The sequence below is a fragment of the Vigna umbellata genome, chromosome 7 (assembly GCF_029865625.1).
Source record: "Vigna umbellata cultivar VRB3 chromosome 7, Vumbellata_1.0, whole genome shotgun sequence".
NCBI lineage: Eukaryota > Viridiplantae > Streptophyta > Magnoliopsida > Fabales > Fabaceae > Vigna > Vigna umbellata.
In genome coordinates, this window is record NC_142171.1 from 38,779,781 (window position 1) to 38,794,016 (window position 14,236).

Below are 14,236 nucleotides of genomic sequence, written 5' to 3' on the forward strand. Positions count from 1 at the left end.
TTTAAACGACATACCATATTTCATCATCAACCAAATCATCAAACACAATATCATTCCAGTTCCTCATACAGTTAACAATGCAGTAACAACCATTTTTCATATTCATTCAAAAATCAACGAACATGCATCCATAAAAAGCAAGAATCTAAATCAAATTATATAAGCTTCCCTTACCTCTTACCGTGACCGAACGCTCACAGATATGGTTACTGGTTCACCTCTACCAATCCTTCTACCCTCAACGCTCAACAACTTCCGAAACTAAATCAAGTAAAGATCAAAACATTATCAGAATCACTCTTTTTAGAAGAGTGATCAACACATGAAACCATAACTTGGGTTGCATGTCCAGGAAACCACACGGTTGAGGGAGAGATGAACTTACCAGCTCGGAATCAAAAACTGATCGGTTCAAACGAACTCCCTCGATGCCGGGAATGCTCAAGTGTGTTCTGTTTGATGATCGGAGGAAGAAAAGAGTAAGATTTCGTAGAGAGAAGATGAAGAAATCTTAGAGAGAAGGAGGAGAAGAATGGAGTTTCAGAAGGTTGAAGAAGATGGTTGCATGCAGAGAGTGGCGTGAATTTTTGAAAAATTAGAGTTTTACTCCTACCGTCAAAACCGAACGGCCACTCCACTGCTCACACCGGTCTTTCACTTTTTGTCTTCCAGCTCTCCTTCCTCGACACTTGTCTTCCACTCAGCTGGGGTTTTGGGTGAATTTTTAATGGGTCTGACATAATGAATAATAATAAGTAAATTACGAGGGATATGCGAATTTAAAATATCAAAATTGGTAATGATCTCCAACATAATTTAAACTAAAAGTAAAATAAATACATAAAATAAATACTAAGGGAAGTTTACATGAAATAAAAATATATTTTTATGTGGAAATTAATTTTTTTTCTTTTTCTTTTCCTAATTAAAAAATATTTACATAAATTAATAAAAAACTAAATATTAATAAAACTATAAAATATGTTAAACTAACAAAATATTATGTTGGGAATAACTATTAATTGGTAATTTTTATTTCCAATTTTACAATAACTATTAATTATGATATTTAATAAATAAAAAGAATTATTATTTCCAACATAAAAATATCATATACATTTAATTGCTAATTTTAAAAAATGTATTTATTGAATACATTATTTAATCATAGGAATAAGTATAGAAATTGAAATTAGATGCATTATTATTTATACTAAAATTTAAAAATATATAAGTACATAAATACAGAAATACATTAATAATAAAGTTAAAAACTATAAATAAATTATACGGCTATTAGTTCCATAAAAACATACACATATCTATATAAGGCAATGAATAGTGTTTGAAAATAAAATTAAGAGAAAGAAGATGAAAAATCAACCTCTACAAGAAATGATATAGATGATGGAACTAGAGTTTACTAATCAAGGAGATAGGTGCTTTGAGGCAATAAAATGTCAAGTTAAAGAGGAAGGTGGAAAGAGGTGAGAAGGGGAAAGAAAAGGAGAACCCATAAAATATTGCTTTTGTGCAAAAGTCTGCAACTTATCCTCGGAATTCACTAGAAACTAAGGAAGGAAGTGGTAACAATGAAACTAAGACTTGAGGTACAACGAGTACCTCGTTTGTGGTGGGAGAAAGTCGATGTCATCCCTTTATAGATGACATCATAGAGGTTCTCATCTCTACTAACCAGAAGTTTCTCAACATAGACCAATATGATGTCAATACAAACTCAGATGAGCACATTAACGTTTATGTCACTCAAGTCAATTTGTATACAACCAAGGACGCAATCATGTATAAGGTCTTCCCCATAACTTTAAAAGGAGCAGTTTTGAATTAGTTTACTTGCCTATTCCTTTTCTCCATAGATTATTTTAGCACTTTAGCAATGTGTTTTGGAACAAAGTTCATAACTAGTTGGCCCTACCACCTCACTTCTTTGGTGTTTGTTAACATAAAACAGGAAAAGGGAGAGTCTTTACATACATTTATGGAGTGGTCTAGGAAGGTGCCCTATTGTACTATGGGAATCAAGCAAAGAATACTAGAAGCCCAAATTGGAAGCATTTTTATCAAACATTTGAATTCTTCCACTCGTTGAATGTTGCAAAGCCTTTATTGATTTTTTACGCTACCTCTCGTGTCAAGTTCATTGTCTCATATCGGAGCAGCTTCGTTTAAACACCTATTCAAAAATCAAATAGCTTATTTATTATGAGTAGTTTACTCAACCTACAATTTTGTATTGTTTTTATCACTCATTTACTCCACCGTTCATGGTAAAATGAAAGGCATGTCGACTTCCGTTTTCTTATTTATCTATTATAAAAGAAAGGATTTTGATTCTAATGAATCAACAATTCACTTTAAAAGATAAAATAAGTAATTTCATGAGAAAATAAATCTTTAAGAGTATTATAAATGTATCAAACAAAGTTGGTAACATCTCAACCACCTTGCACAAGATGTATAGCATATTCATACAAGAGCGACATCATGTTGGCCATAATGATATCATATCGGTTAGTTCGTTAGCAATGGCGAATTTTGATTAAGTAAAGTCAATGGTAAAAGCATATTAGTGAAGTATTAGACAAAGTTAATTAAGATAATTAGCCACATGGATCAGGCCAGTGTAGGTAAAAGCCCACAAGCATGATATAAATAGTAAGGGTGTTGCTCCCTCCACCACCACACCCTGCTTCTTATACCTCCCCAAATTCTTTTAATTCCAATTTTATCCTTAGGTTAAAGCTTTTTTACTTTTACCATTTAGGATTTTTTAATTAATTTGAAAACCCTACTTCTATTATTTACTCACTACAGAGCTGCACCACCATCTCTCACGGATTCCTCTCTTCCTCATTTCCCTTTCCCATGTCCGTTTCACTTCCTCTCATCTCTTCTTCCTTTTCTTTCTTTTTTCTTCATTTGTCTCTTCTCCCTTTTCGTTTCATTGCTTCCATTATAGTTGATCCCTAGTGTTGAGGAGCATCGAGGAGTGTGGATCTAGATTTCGTTCGGGTTGTTTTAGCCTCCATCCAAGTTGGTTTTCTTCACTGGTTTTCTTCACCATTGTTTGATTGTTTAATTTAAGGTGTATTAATGTTTTTTTGCTTCAGATTTGTGTTGTTTTGTCGCTGCTTCTGGTTCTATTGTTAGTTGCCTGAACAGAGCCCGCGAAGGCCAAAACGGATATTGGATATCCGTTTGGCCTTCAACGGATGTCCAACATTCGTCAATGGAGAAAAATTGAAAGATTCTGGTGCCCCATGTTCTTGACGAGAAGCAGGTATAAGAATGGAGAGTGTGGAGACTATCAGTAGTTGTGATGGGAAGCTAAAGAAATAATTGAGTTTCGTGAATCATGCAATTTGGTGGAGTGAATGATTACCAATTTTAGAATAGGCCAAATTCAGTTGGCGAAAAGAGCAAATTCATTCTGTGAAAAGGTTTCGATTAAGGATAATGAGATTCACAGGGGATAAGAATTGGTATTGATGGTGATGAAGTCCAGATTAAAGAATATCATAGGTGCGGTAATGATGGGAGAAAAATAACAAAATAAAACAAAACACATAAAATTACTAAAACAAAATGAAATAAAGTGAATAGAACATAAAATGAAATAAAATAAATCAAACACGATAAAATTAAAAGAGAACAAAATAAAATAAAACCAAATCAAAATAAAATCAATTTAAAGCAAATCAAATAAAATTAAACCAAATTAAAGCAATGAAATGAAAATGGGGAAGAGACAAATGAAGGAAAAAGAAAGGAAAGGAAGAAGAGATGAGAGGAAATGAAACGTAAATGAGGGAGTGAAACGTAAATGAGGGAGTGAAACGTAAATGAGGAAGTGAAATGGGAAAGAGAGGAATCAATGAGATATGGGGTGCAAAACTGAGTAGTGAGTAAACCGCAGAAGTAAGGTTTTCAAATTTATTAAAAAATCTTAAATGGTAAAAGTAAAAAAGTTTTAACCTAAGAATAAAATTGGAATTAAAAGAATTTGGGGATGTGTAAGAAGCAGGGTGTGGTGGTGGAGGGAGCACCACCCAAATAGTAAAGTACACAAGGTAAATTAATTATGTTTATATGATTACAATGTTTATTACTATTTGACACTCTTGACTGACTTGAGTATCTTCTATAGGGACACATCCTTTCAGTTTTGAGGAGACAAAGACCTACAATTCTCGGCTTGAGAGTAGGAGGTTGAAGTTGTAGCGCAAGGAAGGAGTTGTTAACAAAGATTTTTATAGGGTATATTTGCTCTTGCAAGAACAATTTATATTTGATTGATTTGTGGTTTTATTTAAATGATTTATACTTTGTTACAATACTTATTGTGATTAATTAAATTTGTATGAATACATAATACATAATATGCAAACAATTCTTTGAGTTGTGTATTAAGTATTGACACATATACTTTAACAAAGATCTCATTGTTTCATTGATTATATAAGTTACATAGACAAATATATTAGACAAATATATTAGGTTGAGAGAAGTAGACAAGTGAATTTTTATGAATTGTAACATGTGTAAATGTACATACCTAATTATAACAAACTTATTATAATTTTATTATTTATGAGTTTGCATGTAGAGATTAGATAAGATGTTAATATATGATATAATGAACTTAATATAAGTCTTCTAAAAAATATTAATTAATATTTTGTTATTTGAATGTCTTTCTGTAAAAATCTATGATTATTGTATGTTAGATTTTAAATTAAATTAAATTATTGTGACTTATTAATTAAAATATATCTTTATATATATATATATATATATGTGTGTGTGTGTGTGTGTGTGTGTGTGTGTGTGTGTGTGTGTGTGTGTGTGTGTGTGTGTGTGTGTGTGTGTGTGTGTGTGTGTGTGTGTGTGTGTGTGTGTATGGGGTTTGCTAAAGTGCATACGCCTGTTTTAGTTGGTACATTTTAGCAATGTGTACCGGGTTTTAGTAGACAAAAATATCATTATATATCATGGACTCTAAGTTTTAAGGTTAAGGGTATTTTAATAATTTTCATTCTCAAAACAAAAAAAAAAAAGAAATCCCCCAAACCCTTACTCACCTCTCTCATTCCTCTCAACCATTTCTCTTTCATCTCTCTCACTCCAACCTTGTCTATGTCATCCCTACTGTAGCCCCAATTGAAAAAATCAGAAACACTTGTCGTTAAACAATTTGCCTTTGTAAAGAGTTAAGTCATTGACATATTCACCATTAGGCAAAGGTTCATTCAAGATCTCTTCAATTTCACCATCTTCACTAACCTCTCTAATTTCATCATCTGCATATGTTGAATCATCATCTCTAAAAAAAACCCTTCAGGCCAATTACCAATTCCTTCGGATGTCATTATGCTTCTGAAAATTAGATAAAATTATATACGACAAAAATTATAAAATGAAAACTCATTATAAAATCATTTTTTGTAAGAAATTGTTTAACGAGTGTTTCTGATTTTTTTTCCAAGCCAATTACCAATTCCTTTGATGTCATTATGCTTGTGAAAATTATATAAAATTAGATAAGACAAAAATTATAAAATGAAAACTCATTATAAAATCATTTTTTTGTAAGAAATGGTTTAACAGCGAGTATTTGTGATTTTTTCCAGGTCAATTACCAATTCTTTTATGTTTGTGAAAATTGGATAAAATTAGATAAAACAAAAATTATAAAATGAAAACTCATTATAAAATCATTTTTTGTAACATTGTTTAACAGCCAGTGTTTCTGATTTTTTTTTCAGTTGGGGCTACCTTAGGATGAAAGAGAAATGGTTGAGAGGAATGAGGGAGGTGAGCAAGGGTTTGTGGGGTTTCTTTTTTTTTTTTTAGTTTTGAGAATGAAAATTATTAAAATACCATACGCTTAACCTTAAAACTTAGAATCCATGATATAAGAGTATTTTTGTCTACTAAAACTCGATACACATTATTAAAATGTATCAGCTGGGCATACGCGCGTTAGCAAACCCCACCTGTTTTTCAGTTGGTACATTTTAGCAATGTGTACCGGATTTTAGTAGACAAAAATACCCTTATATATCATGAATTCTAAGTTTTAAGGTTAAGCGTATTTTAATAATTTTCATTCTCAAAACTTAAAAAAAAAAGAAAAAGAAACTCCCTAAACCCTTACTCACCTCTCTCATTTCTCTCAATCCTTTCTCTCTCATCTCTCTCATCTCTCTCACTCCAACCTTTTCTCTGTCATTCCTACTATAGCTCCAATTGAAAAAATCAGAAACATTTATCTTTAAACAATTTGCCTTTATAAAGAGTTGAGTCATTGACATATTCACCGTCAGGCAAAGTTCATTCAAGATCTCTTCAATTTCACCATCTTCACTAACCTCTCTAATTTCATCATCTGCATATGTTGAATCAACATCTCTAAAAAAAACCCTCCAGGCCAATTACCAACTCTTTTGGATGTCATTATGCTTGTGAAAATTAGATAAAATTAGATAAAGACAAAAATTATAAAATAAAAACTCATTATAAAATCATTTTTTGTAAGAAATTGTTTAACAGTGAGTATTTCTGATTTTTTCCAGGTGAATTACCAATTCCTTTATGCTTGTGAAAATTGAATAAAATTATATAAGACAAAAATTATAAGATGAAAACTCATTATAAAATCCGGTACACATTGCTAAAATGTACTGCGTACGCGCGTTAGCAAACCCATATATATATATATATATACATATATATGTATACATATACATATATATGTATGTATATGTATACATATACATACATACATATGTATGTATAGATATACATATATATGTATGTATATGTATACATATATATGTATGTATATGTATACATACATATGTATGTATGTATATGTATACATATATATGTATACATATATATGTATGTATATGTATACATATATATGTATGTATATGTATACATATACATATATGTATACATATATATGTATATGTATATATATATATATATATGTATACATATATATGTAAAGTTAGGTATCTTCATAATCCCTTTAATAAGTGTGTGTAAATGAGTAAGGTGTAAGGAACATTGAGATTTGAACTCATGCACACGATGGGCATCAATATTTTTCTTCCACTTACCATGCTTTAAATGCACGCCCATATCTTATGGCTTATTATAGGTATAAATATAACACACAGTTGCATTAATTTATTTGGGAACCTTTTAAGTACTTCATTCAAACTTTGACTACATTCAGTCTAAATCGGTTACACTACCAAACAAGAAACAATCACAATTGGCCCCATTCCCATTCATAGTTAACCAATTTATGATGAGGCTGTTAACATTCTAGTGTGTATATATATATATATATATATATATATATATATATATATATATATATATATATATATATATATATATATGTATATAGATATATATGTATATATATATGTGTGTTTACTTACATTTTCAATAAATAGTTTTCCTATAACATATAAAAAGGAAATCAATTTAAAATAGCATTTTGATTTTGTTCCAAAGAAAAACATGAATTAGAATAAATCTAAAGGTAACAGGTATGAAGTAGTGGGTTGGAAATAACGTTTGGTTGTTTCACTTTATAATATAAAATTAGCTCATCTTTTCCTTTATTTAAATCTGCTTAATGTAGTTAAAATGACATACCCACAAAATTGTTGTGATAGAAAAGATGGATTTAAAATTTCTTTAATAGACATGAGCGTTCAAATAAATAAAAAAACTCCCCACGGAGGGTTTTCAAACAAAATTTGCCCATTTCTCAAAAGTACTACTTTGTTGGAATTTAATATATTGTAAGGATTAATTAAGTTTATCTCAATTGCCAAATCATATGCTTTTAATTATTTTTAATAAATTATATCACATATTTTTAAGATTGATAGCTATTTTAGATGATATTGATTTTTTTGTTAAGATACTTGTTTCACTGTGTATACTATTGTTTAAGATTTGATATTAAAAATAATTTATATATATATATATATATATATATATATATATATTTGAGTTAAATATGTTTTTAATCCCTAAATTATTAAGCGAATTTATTTTTAGTCCATCTTTCAAAGTAAGATACATTTTAGTTATCTTCCTTAAGGAAACCTTAATTTTTTGTCCTCCAAAACTAACAGCGTTAAAAACAGTTGATGTGGCTAACAGTAGTGTACCACGTCATTTTTTTTATACTGAGTCAACATCTCCTTCTTTGCATCTTCACGCTCAACTTCTCCCATCTATGCATACCAACCTTCTTTTCCATGCTGGTAAATTGGTCTATTTGGGGGTGGGGGAAGAGGCCGAGGTCGAGGACAAGCCTTCTTCCATGCTTCCGTGAGTTCTTTCTCACTTTTCACAGGAGGTGGTTGAAACCTATTTAGAGGAAGATGAGTTTCAGGTCCAACCAAATCCGACAACTCCTTCTCACTACACAAGGAAGTGCGATCCAGAGTATTCATAAACATAGACCGCAAAGGAATTAGTAAGTTTCATTCAAACCTACAAAAAGAAATAAAAAGAGAAAGTCTGCAAAAACTTGCATTCAAGCCTGCAAAAAGAAATAAAAAGAGAAAGTTACAGGCGCCAACTGTAAGGACCTGTAATTATATATATAAATATAGAGGCATATATTAAATAAGAAAGAAAAGAAATTAAATTAAGGGGGAGGCTTTTTCTTTATTTTATTAACATATAAACCAGATCAACTTTACCAAACTCTGCACATTTTCTTCAAAGCCATATCCTCTCTCTAAAACTTCAGCCCTAACTTTCTCTACCTTCTTTCTACCAAATCTTGAAATTGAACCGGTGTATTGTCATTTAGGTGGTGATTCTGTGTTACCGGAGTCGAGAGCTTCGACTTGAACCGATCGGTTTCGCGTTCTATAGCGGGTAAGTGGTTTTGCCCTTTTCCTCCACTGTTCTTGAAATTAGGACATGCGATTTTGCTCTTACATGTGCCTTGTGTATTCTTCTTTTCATTCCTTGCCCTATTCTAGCTCTAAGAGTTGTTGGTTGTCACCAATGCGGTGATCTGTAGGTCCTGTTTGGTTCTCCGCTGTGTGGGGTCTTGTTTAAAGTATTCTAACAAGTTGTACTGCTCAACTTCCAAGTAAGGGGAGCCAGTGCCTTGTTAAAAATTTGTTGTATGATATGTATGTATGTTAAATTCGGAGCTGGTATGTTGTTGATATAAAAACTGTGTTATTATTGATAGTTGGAAGAATTGAGGAATTGATGTATAAATTAGAGATTTAAAGTGATGGGTGTTAGCATGTCAAATTTTGGATTAGTGAGTTTAAAAAGGAAATTCTACAGTTTGGTAAAGGTCTTGGGGTCTATTATGTTTGGTTTAAATCCTAAAATAGTTATAATATGAAGTTGAAATTGAGAAGTAACACTTGAGTGCATTCTATACCATTTTAGAGTTAAATTGGAGGGGTTTTGAGAGGTGAATTTTAGAGGGAATGATGGTTTAATAACAGTGGCAGTTTAGGGACTATTTTTGAGTTATCTTAGACTTGTTGCAACTCTTAAAACAATAAAATTTAATCTATATTGGAGTAGAGGCCTTGTGAGGGTTTATGTGCACGGTTTTAGTAAAAAAGAGGACGTGGAGTAGTGAAATGGTGAGGTAAGATGTCTGAATTGTTTTGGAGGGTTGGGAATATGTTATCACACCTATTAGGACTTGTCTAGATGACTAAATCGATAAAATCTGTTCTAAAATGAAAAATGGCTTCATAGGTTGAGTTTTTAGCCCATTTTAGGGGTTCTAAGGGGTGAAAATGAGAAGTAGGACTATTGGAAGTATTCTGTGATTTTGGAGAGTCCTAGCAAGTGCAATTGGACTTGTTGATGTAGGTTGCAAACTGGTTTGAGGGTTTTAAAGGATAGAAATGAAATTGGGTAACTTGTAGAAGTGAATTTGGATTTTTAAAGTGTCAAAAGTGGTTTGATACACCTAGTCTTGGATATACTGATCAAATGGATGTTTGTTTTAACTTATAAACGTGTTTCCCATCAATACCAATGTGTAAAGAATCCCCTTTAGTCATTAAAACAGGTTCCAAGTGCATCAAAAGTCAAATTTCATGGTTGTTGTCAACTGGTATGGGGCTGGACGCCCTCTGGTTTAGCCTTGGCGCCCCTGGATGCGTGGCGGTTCGCGCTGGGCGCCTCTGAGCGCCCCTGGGCGTACCAGCATGCTGTTGTTTTTGTTTTTGATAGTTTTTGGGGTTTCGGATGTCCGTTTTGGACGTTCATTAGGTTGTTTTGGGGGTTTTGGACCCTTCTGGAGCTGTTAGTGGAGGTTTCAGATTGTTTTCTTTACCTAAATATGAGTATTCTTATGCCATGGATGTTTGATGTTGTTTGAGTGTCAGGGTGTATGTATGTCCATATATTTGAATTGTGTGGCTTGAAATAATATGACTGCAAATTGAAAGGATGAAATTTAGTGTGAACTGGACATCTCAGGGTAAGATGATTGAAAGTGATGTATGGGGTGTTATTGTTGTTCTGTATAACTGTATGGAGCTTTGAACTGGTATGTATATCCCTACACTCAAAGCACTGTTCATGCTCAAATAGAGAAGAACAGTGTGAATGGTGAGAGTAGAGGGAGGTCCTCGTCTATAGTCTTAGAGTTTAGACATAGACAGATGGGGGGATTTACCTTGCATAGTGTTGGGGAGGGCCAGCTGAACTATGCAAGTGCAAAGACGACCAATAATTCGACAGCTATACCAATCCGAATGAGTCGTGTTGAGTGTTTGAGTCATGGTTTAAACGGTATGCTTTAATTGTTCTTTTATATGTAACTAAGTATGATGACATCGATTGATTGTACTATATGTTTATTACTTGTTTATCTAGCTCACCCTTGTTTTCTTGTTGTGTGCTGCTTTTGTATGTTTTCCTTTGCAATGATTATCCACTTGGATGGGAGCAGATGTTGTTGAGGAGGTTCCCTTGGAGCAAGAGTTGGAGGATGATGATGCTGCAGTATAGTCTTTTTAGGATTTCTAAATTTAAGTTGGTGTTATTTTGAAATACTCTAAACTGTTTAAGTTTTAAGTTCTGTCCTTTATGTGGATGACTGTAATATCAACTACGGAACTACTATTCTACTCTGACTATTCTCTTTATTGGAATGATGACGTCTTTATTATATAAGTTGTTATATATTTGAGGATGTCACACCAACACCCACCACTGTGTCACCGACTTGCAAATCTTCAATTTTTGGTGCAAAGCCATATCATTAATCACACTATCCCCCCACTGATTAAGAGTCCTAGTTGTTGTCGTCGCAAGAGGTTAATGGCGCGCAATTCAGATTCCTTCATTCGATCAGAGACGGCGGCCGGTGACGGGGACAGAGGTTTGTGGTGGTTCTAGTCGACGAGGTTGCAGTGGTGGACGGAGACGAAGATACAAGGAAGGAGACGGAGGGAGAGGGAGAGAAGCCAGAGACGGAGGGAGAGGGAGAGAAGCCGGAGACGAAGGGAGAGGGAGAGAAGCCGGAGACGAAGGGAGAGGGAGAGAAGCCGGAGACGAAGGGAGAGGGAGACAAGCTGGGAAAGATTCACTCTGTTAGAAAAAGAAAAATAATTTGGCATACACCGTTAGCCAGATCAGTTTGTTTTTAACGTGGTTAGTTTGGAAGGATCAAAAATTAAGGTTTCCTTAAAAAGGAAGACTAAAATGTGCCTTACTTTGAAAGAGGAATTAAAAACAAATTTGCTTAATAGTTTAAGAACTAAAAACATATTTAACCCTTTTTTTCTTTTGACTATTTGACGTACCTAATATAAAATTGTCATGAAGATTTAAATTCTAAAATATTTTAGACAAAATAATTGAGTTTAAGAATGTTATGTTAATGAACCTGGAGTGGAAACATTAACTTTATCTATAAAAAGAAATTCTATAGACAAACTTTTATTTTTTAAACATGAACTATGAGGAAACGAGAAGATTATTTAAAATTTAAGGAATTGGAATTAGATAGTTATATTCTTAAATAAAAGAAATATTTACAAATTATTATAATAAAAAAATATTTGTTTACCTAGGAGAGAAGTATAAATAATAATAATAATTTTATAATATTTTAATTTGAAAACATTTAAAATTTATAAGGTATAGTATGATGAAAGATACCTAAAATGAAAAGTTGAAGTAGGAAGTATTTTAAAATGATGGCTAAAAAGTAAGTGTGGGCATGATGTTAGTGAGAGGTGAATATTGAAAAAAGAAAAGGGGATGGAGTTATTAGGGGAGCAGGCAGCAATCCACATTGGTGTATGTTGGTATAGGGGTTTGGTTTGGACAAAATAATAGAGTACACGTGGTATCCAAGTGTTTCAACAGAGTGGAAAGTCACTTCAATTATTAGTCAAACTATTATTAGACTACATTATTTTTTATCTTAACAAAATTATATTACACCAATCAACTACAAGCATAAGCATTATTCTTCCCAACCCTCAACTACCCTTTCCTTACTTTCCACACCTACACTTTTCTACGTCCCACACCCTACCCTACAAAATGTCTCTCAACTTCTACCTTCTTTTTCTTTAACCTTTTTATTTACATATATATAAATAAATAAAATAAGATAAACTTACTTACCTTTTTAAGTATTTATGTAAAGGGTAAATTTAAATTTAACTTAATTTCATAAAATTAATTCACATTTGTATTTATCAATATTATTATATAATTTTTTTTCTTTTTCTAATTTTACCTTCCAGTTCATATTCTTTTTCAATTTTACTTTTTCAAATGACTTTTCTTTCATTTAATCAGTGTTTTTAAAATTAAATAAATTAAAATCATTTACAAAGTAAATAAATTTATTTTTATAATTATATATTGATTATTTTTTCTTATTATAAAAAAAAGTAAACACACTTTCTCACTCATATGTTTTCACTGTTTTTATATAATATAAATTTAACATATCTTTGATTAATAGAAATTTTTAATTAAATACATATATCAAATATAAAATAAAGTAATCAAAAAATAAAATTTTAATTTTAATATTAATTAGACTTTAAATATAATCATTTATATAAAATTTATATATAAAATAAGATTTAGACCTATATAACAGGTTTAATTTATCTCTGATTAACCTAAAATCAGGTAACCTAGCCATGATTGATGATGTATATAATTATGAACTAAAATTAGAAATGGTTCTAAAAAGAAGAGGGCTATATGTGTGACCAATTTAGTATTCCATTTGACGAATGACTATGCATAGGTACTGCTTAACTTTTTACCATTAAAGCGTTTCACTTGGTCATTAACCCGTGTCCTTCGTGGGAAATCATTTAAGCACTGTGCCAGATTTATTTAGGAAACCAATGGACCACCCTACTTTTTCTGTCATCACAAAACCACTCTCAACTATATTTAGATGTCTCATTCTTCATATCTTCAAATTTTTCTTCTAACAAGACAATTAACTAATATATTATCTACAGTATTTATTTCAAATAGCACTGTTTATTCATTATCATTCGATTTTAAAAATTAAAAAATATAACAATTAAAACAATTTATTTAATACTTTCTAAAAATTCTTCTTCGAAATTTTTAAAAGTTTATTTCGCTTTTCCGATTAACTGAAACCTAGAATTTTAACATTTTGGATATCTTTTTATGAGAAAGAAAAAAAAAAGAGATGAGAAAGAAGTCTATCTTAAAATAAGTGATGATATATTCACATTTCTAAAAACAAAAAATATTGAAATAATAATTCAAAAAAACAATATTTTTATTATATTTATTTTATGTTTTAATTTAAAATTATAATATACATTATTATATTATTAAAAGAAGTTGTCAAATAAGTATTTTTTAGAACGATGAAAGTATTATTTTCCATATATATATATATATATATATATATATATATTCAAAGATTTTTTTGTTGGAAGTGGTTAAAAACCATTTATACAAAATTAATGAAAAATAGAATCAATAATAATGTAAATTGTCGTTTTTGTTTAAAGTTTTTTTCTTAGTTGCTCTTACTAAAAAATGTATGTGACATTTGCTTTGAGGAGTATGAATAAACATACTTCAACCCTAAATAATTGGCATGCTGACAATTTGTAAAAACTTGAAGGTTGTGCAACCTTTTCGAATGAGTGGAAATTGG